General features: G+C 36.4%; 1 long non-coding RNA gene across 1 annotated transcript; it reads left to right on the top strand.

Annotated features, from left to right (window-relative positions):
* The first annotated feature begins 1,716 nt into the window (after nucleotides 1-1,716).
* LOC138239345 (uncharacterized) lies at nucleotides 1,717-8,921 on the top strand. Its single transcript, XR_011189800.1, has 3 exons — nucleotides 1,717-1,819; nucleotides 3,757-3,804; nucleotides 8,506-8,921. It is a non-coding gene; the product is annotated as an uncharacterized lncRNA (long non-coding RNA).
* Nucleotides 8,922-15,530: the final 6,609 nt, after the last annotated feature.

Here is a 15,530-nt window from a genome sequence, read left to right as displayed (position 1 = left end):
CACCTCATGGACACCCCATTGTCTCAGCATGCAATTGTCCAACCACACTCATCTCTGCTTTTCTCGACAGCCTTATGAGACCACTGGTTGAAATCCTTTATTCATATATCAAGGATACTAACCACACCCTCCAACTCTTCAATGATCTTCAATTTCAGGGTCCAGAATGCTATATTTTTACCATGGATATGTCCCTCTACACCGTTATTCCCCACAATGAAGGTCTTACAGCCCTCAAACACATGCTAGACAAACGCACAGTGCTTGATCCACCCACCCACACTCTAGTGCATCTTGTGTAATTGGTTCTCACACCTAATGCATTTTAATTTAATAACCTTTTTTATCAGCAGGTTAGTGGAGTCGCAATGGGCACCAGGACGGGACCTAGCTATGCCAATATTTTTGTTGGCTGGGCAGAAGAATGCTTCTATACTTTCTGTACTGGCTTTGTCCTTCACCTCATCAAGCTATAAATCGATGACTGTGTCGGTACTGCTACTATACATGCTCTAATGAGCAGCTAGAACACTTTCTGCATCAATTCACTAACTCACCCATCCCTCAAATATACAGTTAACATATCTTCAACCACTCTTCCATTTCTAGACAAATTTATCTACTAACCATCCACGACTGTCTATTACAAACCCACAGATTCAGACGGCTATCTCATCTGCTCTTTTCACCACACTAACTCCAAAAACTCTCTCCCTTTTTCACAGTTCCTCAGGCTACGTCGACTCTGCAGTGACAACATGGATTTCCAGAACCAAGCACTCAAAATGCATTATTTTTCATAAACTGAGGATACCCCACCCATGTTATCAATCAGGCCCTCACCCAGGCCAAAAACAGCCCTCGGATTATCAACTTGATCAGGAACTCTCACAACCACATTCCCTTGGTGCTTCACTATCACCCTAACACACTTTCTATCCCCAGGACCATTTTTAACAACTACTCCATTTTACAGGACAACTTCTCTATTGGTACCCTTTTTTCTGACCACCCAATCATCTCTTATCACTGACCTCCCAATCTACATAAACTTCTTGTTGACAGCTCCCTCACAGTCAACAATCATCCCACCAGGCACCCCCAGCAACAGAACTCGCTGCTTCACCTGAAAATACAAATCTAACAACACGCATTCAGGGCCCCTCAGGTCATCTCTGCATCTCTAGCAACCTCATTTACCATAACTCATCCTGAAACTAGGGTCACACCTTCCCCCTTCTCTCAATAACAGATTTATTTTCATGCAATCTTCTCTATTCTCATGCTGGTTTTGACCTCACTCCTTTCTTCACCCCTCTCTACTTTGTGCTTCCTGAGTGGCCTCTCTGCCTCCCCCCCCCCAGCTTTTGTTCTTCTGTGGTATTTAATCTTTGCTGTCTATCCTCTTTATCACACCTTTGGCTTCACAACCAAAATGTTGTTTTATTTCTTTTGTTTTCAGCATGGAATAAACCCCTTACCTCTTCCTTGGCAGCTTATATAGTATGTAAGCCCCTCCCCCCTTTGGAACAAACCATTTCTCCTTTTCACAATCATAATTTCACAATATATGAATACATTCATTTGATTTCTTACAAAAGAACATAATCAAATATACAGTATCTTAACAACACACACTTTGTACTTCCCCTTTATCCTGGTTCAATAAACATCAACTTAAACAATAAAACTTCCCTTTCTTCACATGCATGTGGTTTTACCCATCTCTATAAATACACCTTTAAAAGTGGGGTTAGGTTTGGCTGTCTGAGGCCACCATAGGCTGATCCAACCTGGAAGTACCAACACCAAACACACAGTGAGTATCATTCATTTTGAGAGTACTCTCCATTTATGATACAATACTCATATCCATATGTAAGTATAGTATATGTTTTATGTATGTGAAATTAAGTAATAATAGTTACTAGTCAAGCCCTGAGTGTGTGCACCCTCAGGAACCTACAGTGTCTAGCAACCACTCAATAGAAGGTGTATGAATAGTGCATTTCCTGTGCTACACGTTCCTCGTGACAGGCTCCTCTGACAGTAGTGCTGTGCATGGTGGGTGTGTGAGTTGTGTACAATAATTTATTGCCTATACCACATGAAGATAGTACTTGTCCATTTGTCGATATTTTTAAGGCACAACAAAACTAGAAAAATAAAACAAGGTCTCATTATTTTATTTGTTCACTGTTTTATTTCTAACTCAACTGAAAACTGGTAAAATTACCATTTTATATGCTAACAAATGTTAGCATTTGGTTCAAGATTAGTTTCCTAATATTTCATATGCCTTCATAAAAAAACCTCTGCTTTGTGTAATGGATAGGCTATGGTTATGACACAGCATTGCATGAAAGGATAAGGGATACTCATCAAAGGTTTTCCTAGTAATGATATAAAAAACTTGATGTACAGTATTCATATGTGCAGGCTATAGTACAGTAGCTGATACCAGGGATTGATGCCATAGGCTAAGCAATATAATAAGTGCTTTCTCTATTTATGTTAGTAGGAGAATTATATTTGCTATGTAAATGTTTGACTGATCATGATTTACCGAATCTGCTGTACTTAGGAGGGTTTACTCTCTTGATACATGTATTTGACTATGATTTACTGAGCCTGCTAAACTAGGGAAGCAATGTTTTATTTATTCATTTAAATTGTTTAATAAGAAACTGTATTGAATCTATTGGAAATCTCAACTAAAGTCATTCAGTTATGATGAATGATCATTTTAATGTTTGTGACAGAGATCATATCATTGAAATCAGATTCTGCTTTTATAACAAACCCAATATTAATCCAATTTCAGCATCACTGGGGTAAAGAAGCATAAAATTGCCATATATGATTCACCACCTGCATTTATAGCACCACTTTCTGTTGACATCAAGGCTTGGGCATGTGAACTTAAAACAATGCATGAAAACATGAAAATTGTCATTCCTTTGTGAAGGTGTTGAGATGAGTATATTATTCTGTTGTAAATTTGAAGCTGTGATTAATCATTATCAGAATATAACTGAAAATTACATTTCACAATACGAATGTTCATATTTATATAAGTATGTATTGTCCAAGAGACCTGGCAAATTTGAATTAGTTTATAGCACTATTTTTCCCAAGAGGACATTATTTGCAATAATTCACTCTTTTGAATCAAATATTACAGTACATCAGCCTTACACAGTATATGCTACAGGTACCTCTTTCATACTTTCCCACTCCTTTTTTTGTTACTGTACAGTATGTGTTCATCTGAATTCTAAACATCAAGCTGGTTTTTGCTGTGCCTTTATCTTTTTTGATTATTTAGTACTGGTACAGTATATGATTATTTTTTAAAGTATTTCTCTCATTTTTGGTTGCATAGCCCTGTAATATGTTAGATCGATGCAAGTATTTGCAGCTTTTCATCACAGAAAAATGCAAAAGGCACAAAAAATGTTCTGTTCAGGATCAGCACAAACAAAACAATTAAAATTGTGTAATTGTATATCCTTAATAAAATGATTTAACTTTAGGCCATAAAAACTACTAGAGATATTATAAAATCTCCATAATGTGTTATTTTGACAGGTCTTCTTTCAACATTAATGCAGACAGATTTACTGAATGAAATGTGAAAATACAGAAAATAATGTGCTTGAAAACATTTAAAGTATTAGAATTGTAAGTTCAGTAATAATTCTTTTCATGTTTATTTTTAAATAGTTAACAGATTTCTTGATTTCTTTTTTTCAGGGAATGCATTCTTCCTTACATCTGGGTGATGCAGTATTTATCATTAAGGTGTGTATAGAATCACTTATATAGTATTTGCATCTATTATAACATTAACAACTGCAACCCCTACCAGGACAAGCAGACTGAAAACAGTTGAGTGACTAAAGCTAATGGGGGTCTTTCAATAAATCATTAAAATCTAATGAGATTAAACTATAATAATATTTTTATAATAATTTGACAATTGAATACAATATGTCCTCATAATCATTCCAGAACAGATTCTCAATATTCTTTGAAACAGATACTGTAAGACACAATTCTGTCATATCATGTTATCTACATACTATATGATTAATTCATCTGTTAATGTATTAATGCAGCCACTGGCCCCATAAACCAGAGACACTATGAGCCAAAGCAGGATTTTACATTGCCCTTTAACTGAAATACCACCAAAATAGCAGAAATCTGACAGACTGAGTCTGTGACCCCGACACAGCCTCCAGTCTCTTTTTAAAAGACACTCTTATAATACAGGCTTAAAAACAAGGTACAAAAAATGCTCAAATACATAACACACAGTTCAAAGATCATTGGAATAGATCTACACACTAACAATGCCAAACTATAAATAGCAATTAGTACAGATGCAGCCATTCAAAGTACGCGGTACAGACGCAATTTTGACGCAAGATGACGCGGGGTACCGCGGTACATGATTGGTTTACCGACAGGGGTACTCGTGGTCCGTTGGTCTGTCATAGAAAGATTTACAGTAAACATCTTTACTGTGCCCGTTGTATATTCATATGGAATTTTACCACTGAAGGGAAATCTTAGTGCCTGAGTATAAAAAGAATAGGAGCATACTGCAACGCATGTGAAGGCCATAAACGATATTAATTTTGGAACATAAACATACAGTATATGGCTGGTCTCGGTACTTTAAAGAAAACGTACATGAAACATGGTTTCATTATGACCAGAATTGGTCTTTTAGATATTTTTAACTTGATTTACAGTATTTGAGAGGTATGTCTTGACACTGATACTACGTAAATACTGCTCACGTATATGTTTCTAGGTTTATATTATGCATTTCATACGGTCAAATTACTTTTGAGCAACTGATAAGAAGCGCAAAACGGTATGCCCAGGGCGGTTTAGTTTCGTTTTGTGCTGGGACTCTGCTTTAACTATATCACCGTGGATTGATTAGAGATATCAAGTACATACAAGTCATTTTTTAAATGTTTTAGTTCGTCTTGTAAAAATGTTATGAGTACATCATCTGTCAACAATTACACAGGTTCTGTTTCTATATTGCGGATTTTGGTTACGTAATATTATTTTCTAATTTCATGTTGTGAATATATGATTTGGGCAAACAGAGCCGCAAAAAAATACATTATGGGTTGTTGGGTCTAGAACAAGCGATGCTTAAACCTTTGTCTGATTCTTGTGAAACTATCCACACGACAGTTACCTAGGAGTTGACTTCAGTGATGTCACTGATGGGACGTTTCTAAAAATCCATCCACTGTAAAACATCTTCTCCACTTGTCCTGCATATGTATTCGCTAATGAAGCTGTGTGTTCTGAGCCTGGTTCTCTACATTTCTGTATGAACCAGCTTAGAGGGCTAAAGACAGCTTGTGTTTAAATTGAGTGTAAGGTAACTTATGCTTCTAAAGTCATGGTCAGCATTTATTACTGTACTGTGCTGTAAACTTGTTCTGTGCCTAATTACATTATTTTATAGCTTTATCAAATCTGTACATTGTCTGTCGATAATGTTTCTGTAGTGCTTTTTCAGCACTCAGCATGTGACCACGCTGGTGGCGCTTTGGGTTAGGTTCCTGACTTCCATGTCACATGGTCTGTGATCAAATCCTATGTAACTATGACTTTATTTTTTAACAAACATTTCTTTGAAAAAATTAAACGTTTCCCTTGGTCAGAGATTAAATAAAACCTCACTCGCACCAAACAAATTTATATTTCATAATATCACAACATGATCGAATTAAAGTCTTTTTAATAATGAATAGTCATGTATGCGTTTCAAAATAAACATTTATATTGATTTGAATCGTGTTTTGATTTAAATCGTAAACGTGTGTTTAAATATGTGTTTAAAGGCGATATACTGTATAAAAGCGCTGATTCTTATGGAATGTGTTCCGCCGGGGATTCAAAAAAAATATTTTTTTTAATCGCGTATCTAAGGAAATTATTTAAACTGCGACATTTATCATTCATCTTTAAATAAACTTTATTTTATATAGCGTTTTAAGCAAATAGGTAATTAGATTGCTCATAAACCTAATCGCTTTTTCTACATAAACACAGGGTGATTGCTCTCTGAAAATGCTTTTTCTTTATATTTAGGCTCAGATTTCAACTATAGATCCTATTATTATTATAAACATTCTTGGAAAAATGTATTTTATGTAAACCATGTTTGCTATTAATTCATTTAGGGCTAGAATACGTTCATTGTCTTCCAATCGAGTCGAGTTGACATTGGAAGCTTGCCATGCCTGGACTGTTACACCCAACGCATTAGCATGTTAAAGTGATTTCATTGATTTATTTTAGTTAAAATTTTATATATCACCTTTAAAAGTGGAATCTCAAAGCAAAGTAAATACCCAACACTGATTGTACCCATCTCTCATGCTAATAAAACACCTTGAATTGAATTGAGGGAGAGAGGGGGGGAGGGCGAGCGAGATAACCAGGACATAAGGCAAATAAGATACACTCCACAGACATTCACAACAGCGACATATGAAACGTTTGCACATATAGTTAAGTTATTACTTGGTTTTCAAAGTGCAATGAAATACAATATTGTTGTTGTTGCTGTTCTTGTTGTTTTTATCCTGTAAAGCGTTTTGAGAAACCACCTTTAAAGGCGATATATACTGTAAAACCGCTGATTCTTATGGAATGTGTTCCGCTGGGGATTCAATTTTTTTTTAAATCGCGTATCTAAGGAAATCTCAGGTATAACTTTGTTCATGCACAAACAGTGGCATGTTACATTATTAATACGGCTATTCCCTTTGATACCCGATTAAAAAAAAAAATGTTTTGAATCCCCGGCGGAACCGGGCATCCATATGAATCAAGTAACAGGTTTATTCCATGCTGAAAAAAAGAAGAAAGAAAACACATTCCATAACAATTGACTGAGCTCTGCTCTGTACCACGCAATGATCCCCCCAGAGTCTCTGCCCCAGGTTATTTGGGTTTTTAGATGGAGGGTAAAAAACTCTCTCTCTCGCTTGACCTCCCCCTCCCTGTGTATTGTCTGTTTTTTTGTTAACAAGGCTCGCCAGCTAATGTGAATTGAAACCTGTCTTTTTTTAGCTTTTAAAGTCGTGCGATGTGTAAGCCACAATTCGAATAGAGAAAAAAGAGCCGACTGACAAGATTTAAGATGTGGCTGTCAATGTTGGATTAAAAAAAAACACATTGCCTGACGTTTGTTGCATTGCTTGAAAAATAACTTTATTTCAAGAGACTGGATAGGTAATTCAAGTGTTTTTTTTAACTTCCTGAAAAACAACTAATAATTCAACTATATGTGCAAACGTTTTATGATATGTCGCTGTTGTGAATGTCTGTGGACTGGCTGGACAGGAGGCTCTACTGTACACAGAGAGGGGCGGGAGGAGGCGACAAGCCGATACATACTCTTAGAGTTTGATTAATAGGGAATATAATACAAAAATATAATACTAAAAAAAAGATACAATCTACAGACATTCACAACGGCGACTGTCAGAAGATAGGACACAGCAGCTCAGGCACCTGCTGAATGGAAAAGGGGCACTTTAATGTTCTGTATGGCTAATACTAAAGCCAATACTTCAATACTTTAATATTCTTTTCTGTATGTTTAACAATAGTGGGTACTGGCCTCATTCGTCCCTGCTCCCGTTGTTAGGTGTTAATGTGTTGTTAAGTGTGAATTTGTACCCGTTTCCCTGAGGTCTGGCTTTTTTTCTGGAAAACCATAACTCTGGTCTTGTCCAGATTGACTGTGGGTGCCCAGGTCTGACAGTGCTGCTTCAGCAGTGCCAGGTTCTGGCGCAGCCTCTGTTCTGTGGGTGACAGCGGGACCAGGTCATCTGCAAAGAGCAGGAACTCGATTTCCATAATTAATGCAGATCAGTAAATCAAGAGACAACTATTGCGCCCGGGTCCTCAATGGGCTTTGACATGCTAATGCGTTGGTTTAACAGTCCGGGTGTGGCAAGCCTCTAATGTCTCCCGACTTCAGCAAAAGGCACCCGCCTTTCATTGGAAGACAATGAACATTCTAGCCGTACATGTGAATATAGCATAAATACACCAAAGGATTGGGTGAGCTCCCATCACAAAAAAACCTGCGAACCTGCAGTACAGTGACTACAGTACAGTATGGAGACCAAGACCTTTTACGGGAAGAAACGGGGTGCTTCTGCCGCCCCAGTTTCCAAAGAGCGAAGGGTAAGCAAATACAGCAGACTTCATCTGAAATATGTGATTACAGCGCATATTACAAGGTATTATTGCCGTTTTGAATTTTAAATTCAATTATAATTATTTCTTCGTAGCCTGTCCTTCAAGAAAACACCGCACGGGCGAAACGATCTTCGAAATCTACCACCAGGATGGAAAAAAAGAAAAGTTTATTTTGACGTCTGTTCCGTGACTGATGAATACTACTGTGTGACTTTTTCTTACATGAATTATGTTATTTTGCCACAGGCCGTGGGTCTCTGCTGTCGGCCACTGGCCAGGGTGCCAACCTGTAGAAGCAGCACCTGTGTGGAGACTTTTCAGCAGCAGCGGGAGCATTACGACGGATTACTGGGGAGGATTGGGTCCAATTTCGATGGGTCCAGAGGCAAAAGTGCATTGCCTTGCAATCTCCGGGAAACCATTAGTAGCATGGTGAATCTGAGATTCTCAACCCTTACTTCGTGTGACTGGAAAAGAATTCGTGATCGGATCAACAAAATGCTTCATAGAAGGAGGCGCTCTTTTACTCTAGTCTAACAGTCTGTCCACAAACAAAACATTCCTGTTGGACAAGAGGAATTGAAAAAAAATAATTACTTTTGTCAATGGAAACCGGTGTGGTGTCTCTCTCTGCTGGATGTCCCTCTCACTCTCTGCTGAATGAATAAAAGCATTTTATTAAAAACGCGTTTGCGTTTGTCTGGTATTTACTTTGGTCCCTTTTAACTGTTTTTCCATCTACTGTATTGCTTTGAGATGCCACTTTTAAAGGTGATATGTAAAATAAATTTTATTATTGTTATAGAGAAACATGATCAGATTTTCCCTGGTTCAGAAAAAAGATCTAAAGTGCTACACTTAACTTTCTTAATTCGATGTATTTAAAGCAGTGAACTACTGTAGATGTAACATAACATTCAGAAATACAATCGAGAATAGTTTTGTGGTGTTGGTATAGATGAAACGTTCCTTAAACGTATAATGTAACAAAATTAAAGACTATTAAAATCTGTAATCTTTCCACTTGTACTGTACAGTATGTCATCGGAAAGTTTCTGCTTTGTGTAAGGATGGTATCAAAAAGTAATCTTAAGTTGTGAGAAAGCTGTGCTCAATGTATTTAAGGGACTTAAAAATAAAAGGAGATGCTTCATATTGCTTGACTAATTTTAAAAACTAAGTTATAAATGCAGACGCTCCCTAGGTGCCGCGCCGGGTTTAAATATCAAAATATACATTCGTCCTGGGCAGAGGCCGAAGAGCGCCCGGCTGGGGTGCGTAGGGAATAGCAGGACATGAGTGAAAGTGGTCAGGGCGGAATTTAGGAAGGCGTACAGTCTGGGCAGGTATAGATTACACTTTTCTAAAACGTATTTGAAAAATAAAAATGATTACAATCTAATCCTTTCACGTTTGATCCCAAAATCCTAAGAAAAATAAATCTAAATGGGTAGAAAGCTATGCTGAAAGTTTAAGATACTTAGAAGACAAAGATACTGTATCAATTTATGTTGCATTAGTCTGATTATGATTAAAAAAACACATAATTAAACACGCGTTTGCGATTTACATCAAAACATGATTTAAATCAATATTAATGTTTATATTGTAATGCATACTGTCCAGCCTCCATTTCTCTACAAAAATTTACTCTATTACACACACACACAATAGAAGCAGGAAGCAGAAGCAGGGACCGTTGTCAGAAGGGAAGAAGGTGACTATTCATTGTTATCAAAAATGACTTAGAATCGATCATGTTGTGATATTTTGAAATATAAAAGTCAATTGATTGTCCATAATATTGCTATTCTATTTTTTCAAAGAAATGTTTGTTAAAAGAAAAGTCCAGCACCAGCTGGATTTGAACACACGACCCGTGAGTTGGTAATCAGGCACATAGACCAGTGGGCTATAAGGGAAGTCGCATGAAGAAAGAGGCGAAACAGCCCTACACAGCCCTGTTGCAGTACACGAATATAATCATATCGTTATTAATTTCTTGAGATACGCGATTCCATATTATATTCCCTTTTAATCAAATTCTAAAAGTATGCTTGTTGACTCCGGTATCACGTTAGTTAAAGACTTCGATGCTTAAAATGTTTAGGGAGAAATGGAATACTGGTGTGTACGTTTTCTTTAAAGTGCCGAGACCAGCCATATACTGTATGTTTAAGTTCCAAAATAATATCGTTTATGGCCTTCACACGCGTTGCAGTATGCTCCTATTCTTTTTATGCTCAGGCACTAAGATTTCCCTTCAGTGGTAAAATTCCATATAAATATTCAATACTTAAACGGGCACAGTTAAGACAGTAAATATACATATGCATACTGTATACAGTACAGTTTGCATACGGTAATATGTTTATGTTCCTAAATCAATCTCTTTTATGAGCATGTGAAAGGCATGGTGAATCGATTCTAAAAAATTACTGTACTTTGCATGATTGGAAACAAATGCGTGATTGCGAAATGCTGTGGTGTTACTTTTACAAAGAGGGTCAATGAAAAAAAGAATGTGGACCAGGGCAATACTTTGAGTTTACACTTACAGCTTGTCCAAGGTCATTCATTATTAATACTATTAGTAATATCTTCGATAAAGACTTTGATGGCGACAGCTCAAACATGAGAGGTTGAGCTTTATTAGCTCCACCTTGCGGAAATTCCCGACACTATTATTTTGCTTGCCGTATTATAGGAGAAGTTACGGTAACTCGCGGTATTTATCGGTAACTCGCGGTAGACTGCATACAGCGTACCAGAAAATAATGCGGTATCGCCCGCGCATTTTGAATGGCTGCATCTGTAAATTATCAAATTCCTGAGTCAAAAATGGATGTCAGTTTCCAGGACAAAATTGCAGTAAACTTGCCAATTACACTTTTAAAATGATAAGTCAAGCTTTAACGTTTTTTTTTCTAACTCGGCATCCATTTTTAATATCTCCACTTTGAAAAGCTTAGGTCTTTTATGTTTTTAGTTCACATTCATAATGTTTTCATTCTAGATTACAAAATGGTCAACACTGAAGACTGATATGACAGACTAGATTTAACACCTACATGTACAGTAGATGGGTGCTTGGAGACCATGGCATCAGCATTGCAACCAGACTGATGGTCTACCACACTGTCATCATTCATGCTTTAATGAACAGGGCTGAAACATGAAAGACACCTCCCAGTGACTTTGTCCAGCCTCCAACATACCGATGACAGAAAAGCATTGCTCATATGTTTGAATCCTGATTTGAGGTTCATGTTCCTATCAGAAATAGCCACATAAATCATGAAGTCTGTCCACTGGACTTTTGGGGCAACTTCTTTGAGCCTGTTGAAAAGCTTATTCTTGGTACCAGATGTAGTATTCACACACTTGTTACAGTTAATGTGCTCCCCCATTATAAAGGCATCAATGTGCTTAAAAAATGATTCTGTAGTAAATGCAGTGTCATGCAGGACAATACTTTCAAGTTACTGTACTTAGGTGCTGTAGTAGCATCAGCATTCACAGGCTGCTAAGGAACAAATGTTCCATTTTCACACCTGAAGAAGGCTCCACAGCTGAAACATTACATCTCTTTTCTTGTCAGCATGGAATAAACCTTTACTCGTTCCTTCAAAATCTTTTTTTTGCTGTGGTTTCAGAAATATGCTGAATATAAACCAGTTACTGCACTGCCCCTGAAACATCAGTGGAAAACATCTTGTTCTCTATAATCATTCCTATAACATTCTTATTTGTCATTGGACATAATCATCAATCCGATGTTGTAATGTATTATCTAATAATGGTAATAGTAATAAGGCCCAGCTGAGTGACAGCATCTTTATCAATAATATCATGTTGGTTTAACAACAGGAAAGAATCAAGGATAGAGTGAGTTGTGTCTTTTCTGTACTGGTGATTAAAAGTGAAATACAAGGTGATCTTTATATTCCATCAATTACTTTTGAGGATAAGTTATTTAAAATCTGTAATATGTTTGCAGCACCCTTTTGTTTCAGGACCATAAGTTTGAGAAATGCGGACCAACAGTATGTTCAGAAAAGGCTATTTTAAATAGATGTGTAAAGTAAAAATACAGAAGTGTAAGCTTTTGTTAGGTATTAAGTTATTGTTACCATGATAGGTATTTTCCTGATTCTTCAGTAGACTGCATGAGGGTATACTGTAGATACTGCATAGACATTCATTAACACAACTGTATTAAGGGTGGAAGCCAGCGTTATGGTGAATCTAGTTTCACCTAAGACAATCTTGTCAATCTAGTATTTCCCCGCGTGTTTTGGAGAATCTGAAAGACACAGGTTTTTTCACTACCTACAGTACAACCAATAGGTATGCAGCTATTGGGATTCACACAAAAGCTCTTGGGAAAAGTAGATTGGCCTAGGTGAAAGTAGATTCTCTGGGCCACCAACTTTAGCCTTTAACACATACAGTACTATACATTTAATAAGAGATCTGTGTTCCTTCATATAATTAAGCAAACATGCAGTCGAAGCTGCACATTGTACTATGCCACTGTTAAGGAAAGTTAAATCTCTGAAAAAAGATACTTGAAACACTTTAAAAAAAGTGTAATTGAATTTTCTGTCTTTTCTATCTGGCATTGCTCTATCATTATTAAATGCCACATAATGTTCTAACAAAATGAGTTGTTTTTTCTTTGATGGATAAAAGTTTATACATTTTTACAACCCTTCATGTATATTTCCATTACCTAACATGGATTTTTTTTCAGAACAATACTCTTGGACAGAGTTTAATGTTCCTTCATTCAGAATGCATTGAGTTACTAGTTTACAGATGTAGCAAGACAAAATTTCAAGGCAAGACTGAAGATAAAGAACTATTACAAAGCACAGGGTAATGGAGCGAGACACTGCCAGATACAAATAGCTGAGGAAGGGCACTTCACCCGGATAATGGGGTTGAAGGTTCTGGCTCGCAGAGATTCATGTACAGACAAGATTTCTTTGATGCAGTGACATTGGAAGGCCCATAAAAGCCATGGTATAAAATACAGAGGCGGTTACTTTGTGCTAATAGGATTCTAGTTTTTGAGGTAGATTTAGAGTAGCCTGCCATGAAAGACAGAATGACACTAATTGGATTCAGCTACCTGCATTCAATAAATGTACAAGAAAAATTAATCAGGTGAGGCTCTGACAGGTTTAAAGAGAAAACAACATGGTCCCTTTTGGAGTGCTGCAGGCACCAGTACCTGAAAAGGTAAACTGATAGATTTAAACGCTATGATAATTTTAATCAAAGAAACAATCCACACACATGAACATCTACACACAGTGATTATAAATCATTGATCAATGTTTCATTTCAGTATCAAGGCTAAAAAATGACAGTAGTGAGTGAAATATTTTGTAAAATACATTTGCTATGCGTTTCACCTTTGATCACTGGGAATATATCCCTGCAAGCAACGGGCACAAGGTAGGGTACATCCTGGATGGGGCACCAGTTCTTTGCCGGGCACACGCAGACATGCACATACTGTACTCATACCAGGGTTTATTTTCCCAAAAGTTGATTGACGTACCTAGTATGTTTTTGGACTGTGAGAGGACACAGAAGCACCTGGTGGAAACCCACACAAACACAAGGAGAACATGTAAACCCAGGTTTGGAATTAAATCCAGGGCCCCAGTACTGTGAGGTAGCAATAATAACCTCTGCGTCACCATGCCGTCTGATAACCCTACATGTCTGTAAAAATATTTCCTAACTTTTGAAGAGCATTTTGCTTGTGTGATTACATTTTACTTGTATAGCTTGTTTGCTTGTTTTCCAAAGAGTTAAATTTCCTTTTCACTGAAACTCAGTGCTGATTCTATTCTAGAAGTTAACTGGTTGATAAAAAGAACTTTTGTTCATCTGACAAAATCAACAAGAGTGGAATGTATGGGGGTTTTGATTAATTGTGTTTTATGAAATGTTTTGTGCATGTAAAACATAGTCTGTCAGTTCCCATCAAAACCTGATCACTGCTTAGTCTGATGTTTTGTTGGTTTTTCATTTTCCTACTGTTTTGTTCCTAAGGAGCTGCAAAATAAACTACTCTGGAATGAAAATTATTCAAACATGTTTATCCAAAAGCTGTGGATATGTCTAGTATATGCATGCAGTCAGTATATGCAATATATACAGTATATATGGGCCCCTAATTATGTGCTTAAAATGGAGTAACCTGAAAAAAAAAGTAAATTAAATCTTAACACAGTATATAAAAATCACTTACTGCAAATATAACGTTTTTAGTAATTCTCTCAAAAGTATCCATCTTTGTTCATTATCATCTTTGTTCAACTGCATACATTCTAGGCATTCTTTAATATACTGTACTGTACAGTATGTATACAGTAGTTGTCTATCATCATGAGTAGATGTCAAATAAACCAGAATAGCTTCCTAGAACATATTTATGTTCATGATACAATATTCTAGTGGGATTGACACCAGAGAACTGGAGAGAACAGAGAAACAGATTTTATACTAATATATATATATTATAATTATATTTATAATATTGAAATTAATTTATTCTTGGAGACTTGTTTAAGGGCATTGAAATATTAATTTATTTCCATATGACATCATATTGAAAAGCAAACGTCTTCCATAAATCACCATAACAGCATTACTGTATATACTATAACATTGCTGAATAGTATCTATTGTTCTTTTGCTACATTTTCTTTATAGAAAACAATTCTTTTGTTATTGATGTTTGACTTTTCATTTGGTTTGTTTTTATACATTTTAACTATCACCAGCCTGTTCCTATTCTGGAACAGTGTTTTTTTTCTTGGAGATGAAAAACTCCAAAATTGTATCTCCTGTGTTTAAGACTCATTTATGTTAGTTTTATACTGTAGTGATCATTTTGGGTGTATTTAACATCTATATGTTTTAGGATTCATAACACACTTTGAGATGTTGAACACTTTATGAAATAATATACAATTCAATTAACGGTAACGGTAAATCAGCTTTAAATATCTATTCAACACGAATAAGAGTATATTCAAAACATACCTTTTCCATTCTTAAATGAAATCTATATGGACATATAGTGGGAATGTATACACTTTCTTGGATACTAATAGCCCTTTGCTACAAACAACTGGAAAAAAGAAATATCCTTTCCTGTTCTTAGAGTATAATTGAAGGTCACGACTTATTTCACAAGCAGAAATAACTGCATATGCAAATGACACTCGCCCAACTACATTAGCTTC

The sequence above is a fragment of the Lepisosteus oculatus genome, chromosome 6, assembly GCF_040954835.1.
Source record: "Lepisosteus oculatus isolate fLepOcu1 chromosome 6, fLepOcu1.hap2, whole genome shotgun sequence".
In the NCBI taxonomy this organism is placed as follows: domain Eukaryota; kingdom Metazoa; phylum Chordata; class Actinopteri; order Semionotiformes; family Lepisosteidae; genus Lepisosteus; species Lepisosteus oculatus.
The sequence above is the reverse complement of the archived record's forward strand: the minus strand, read 5'-3'. Positions and strand labels throughout refer to the sequence as shown.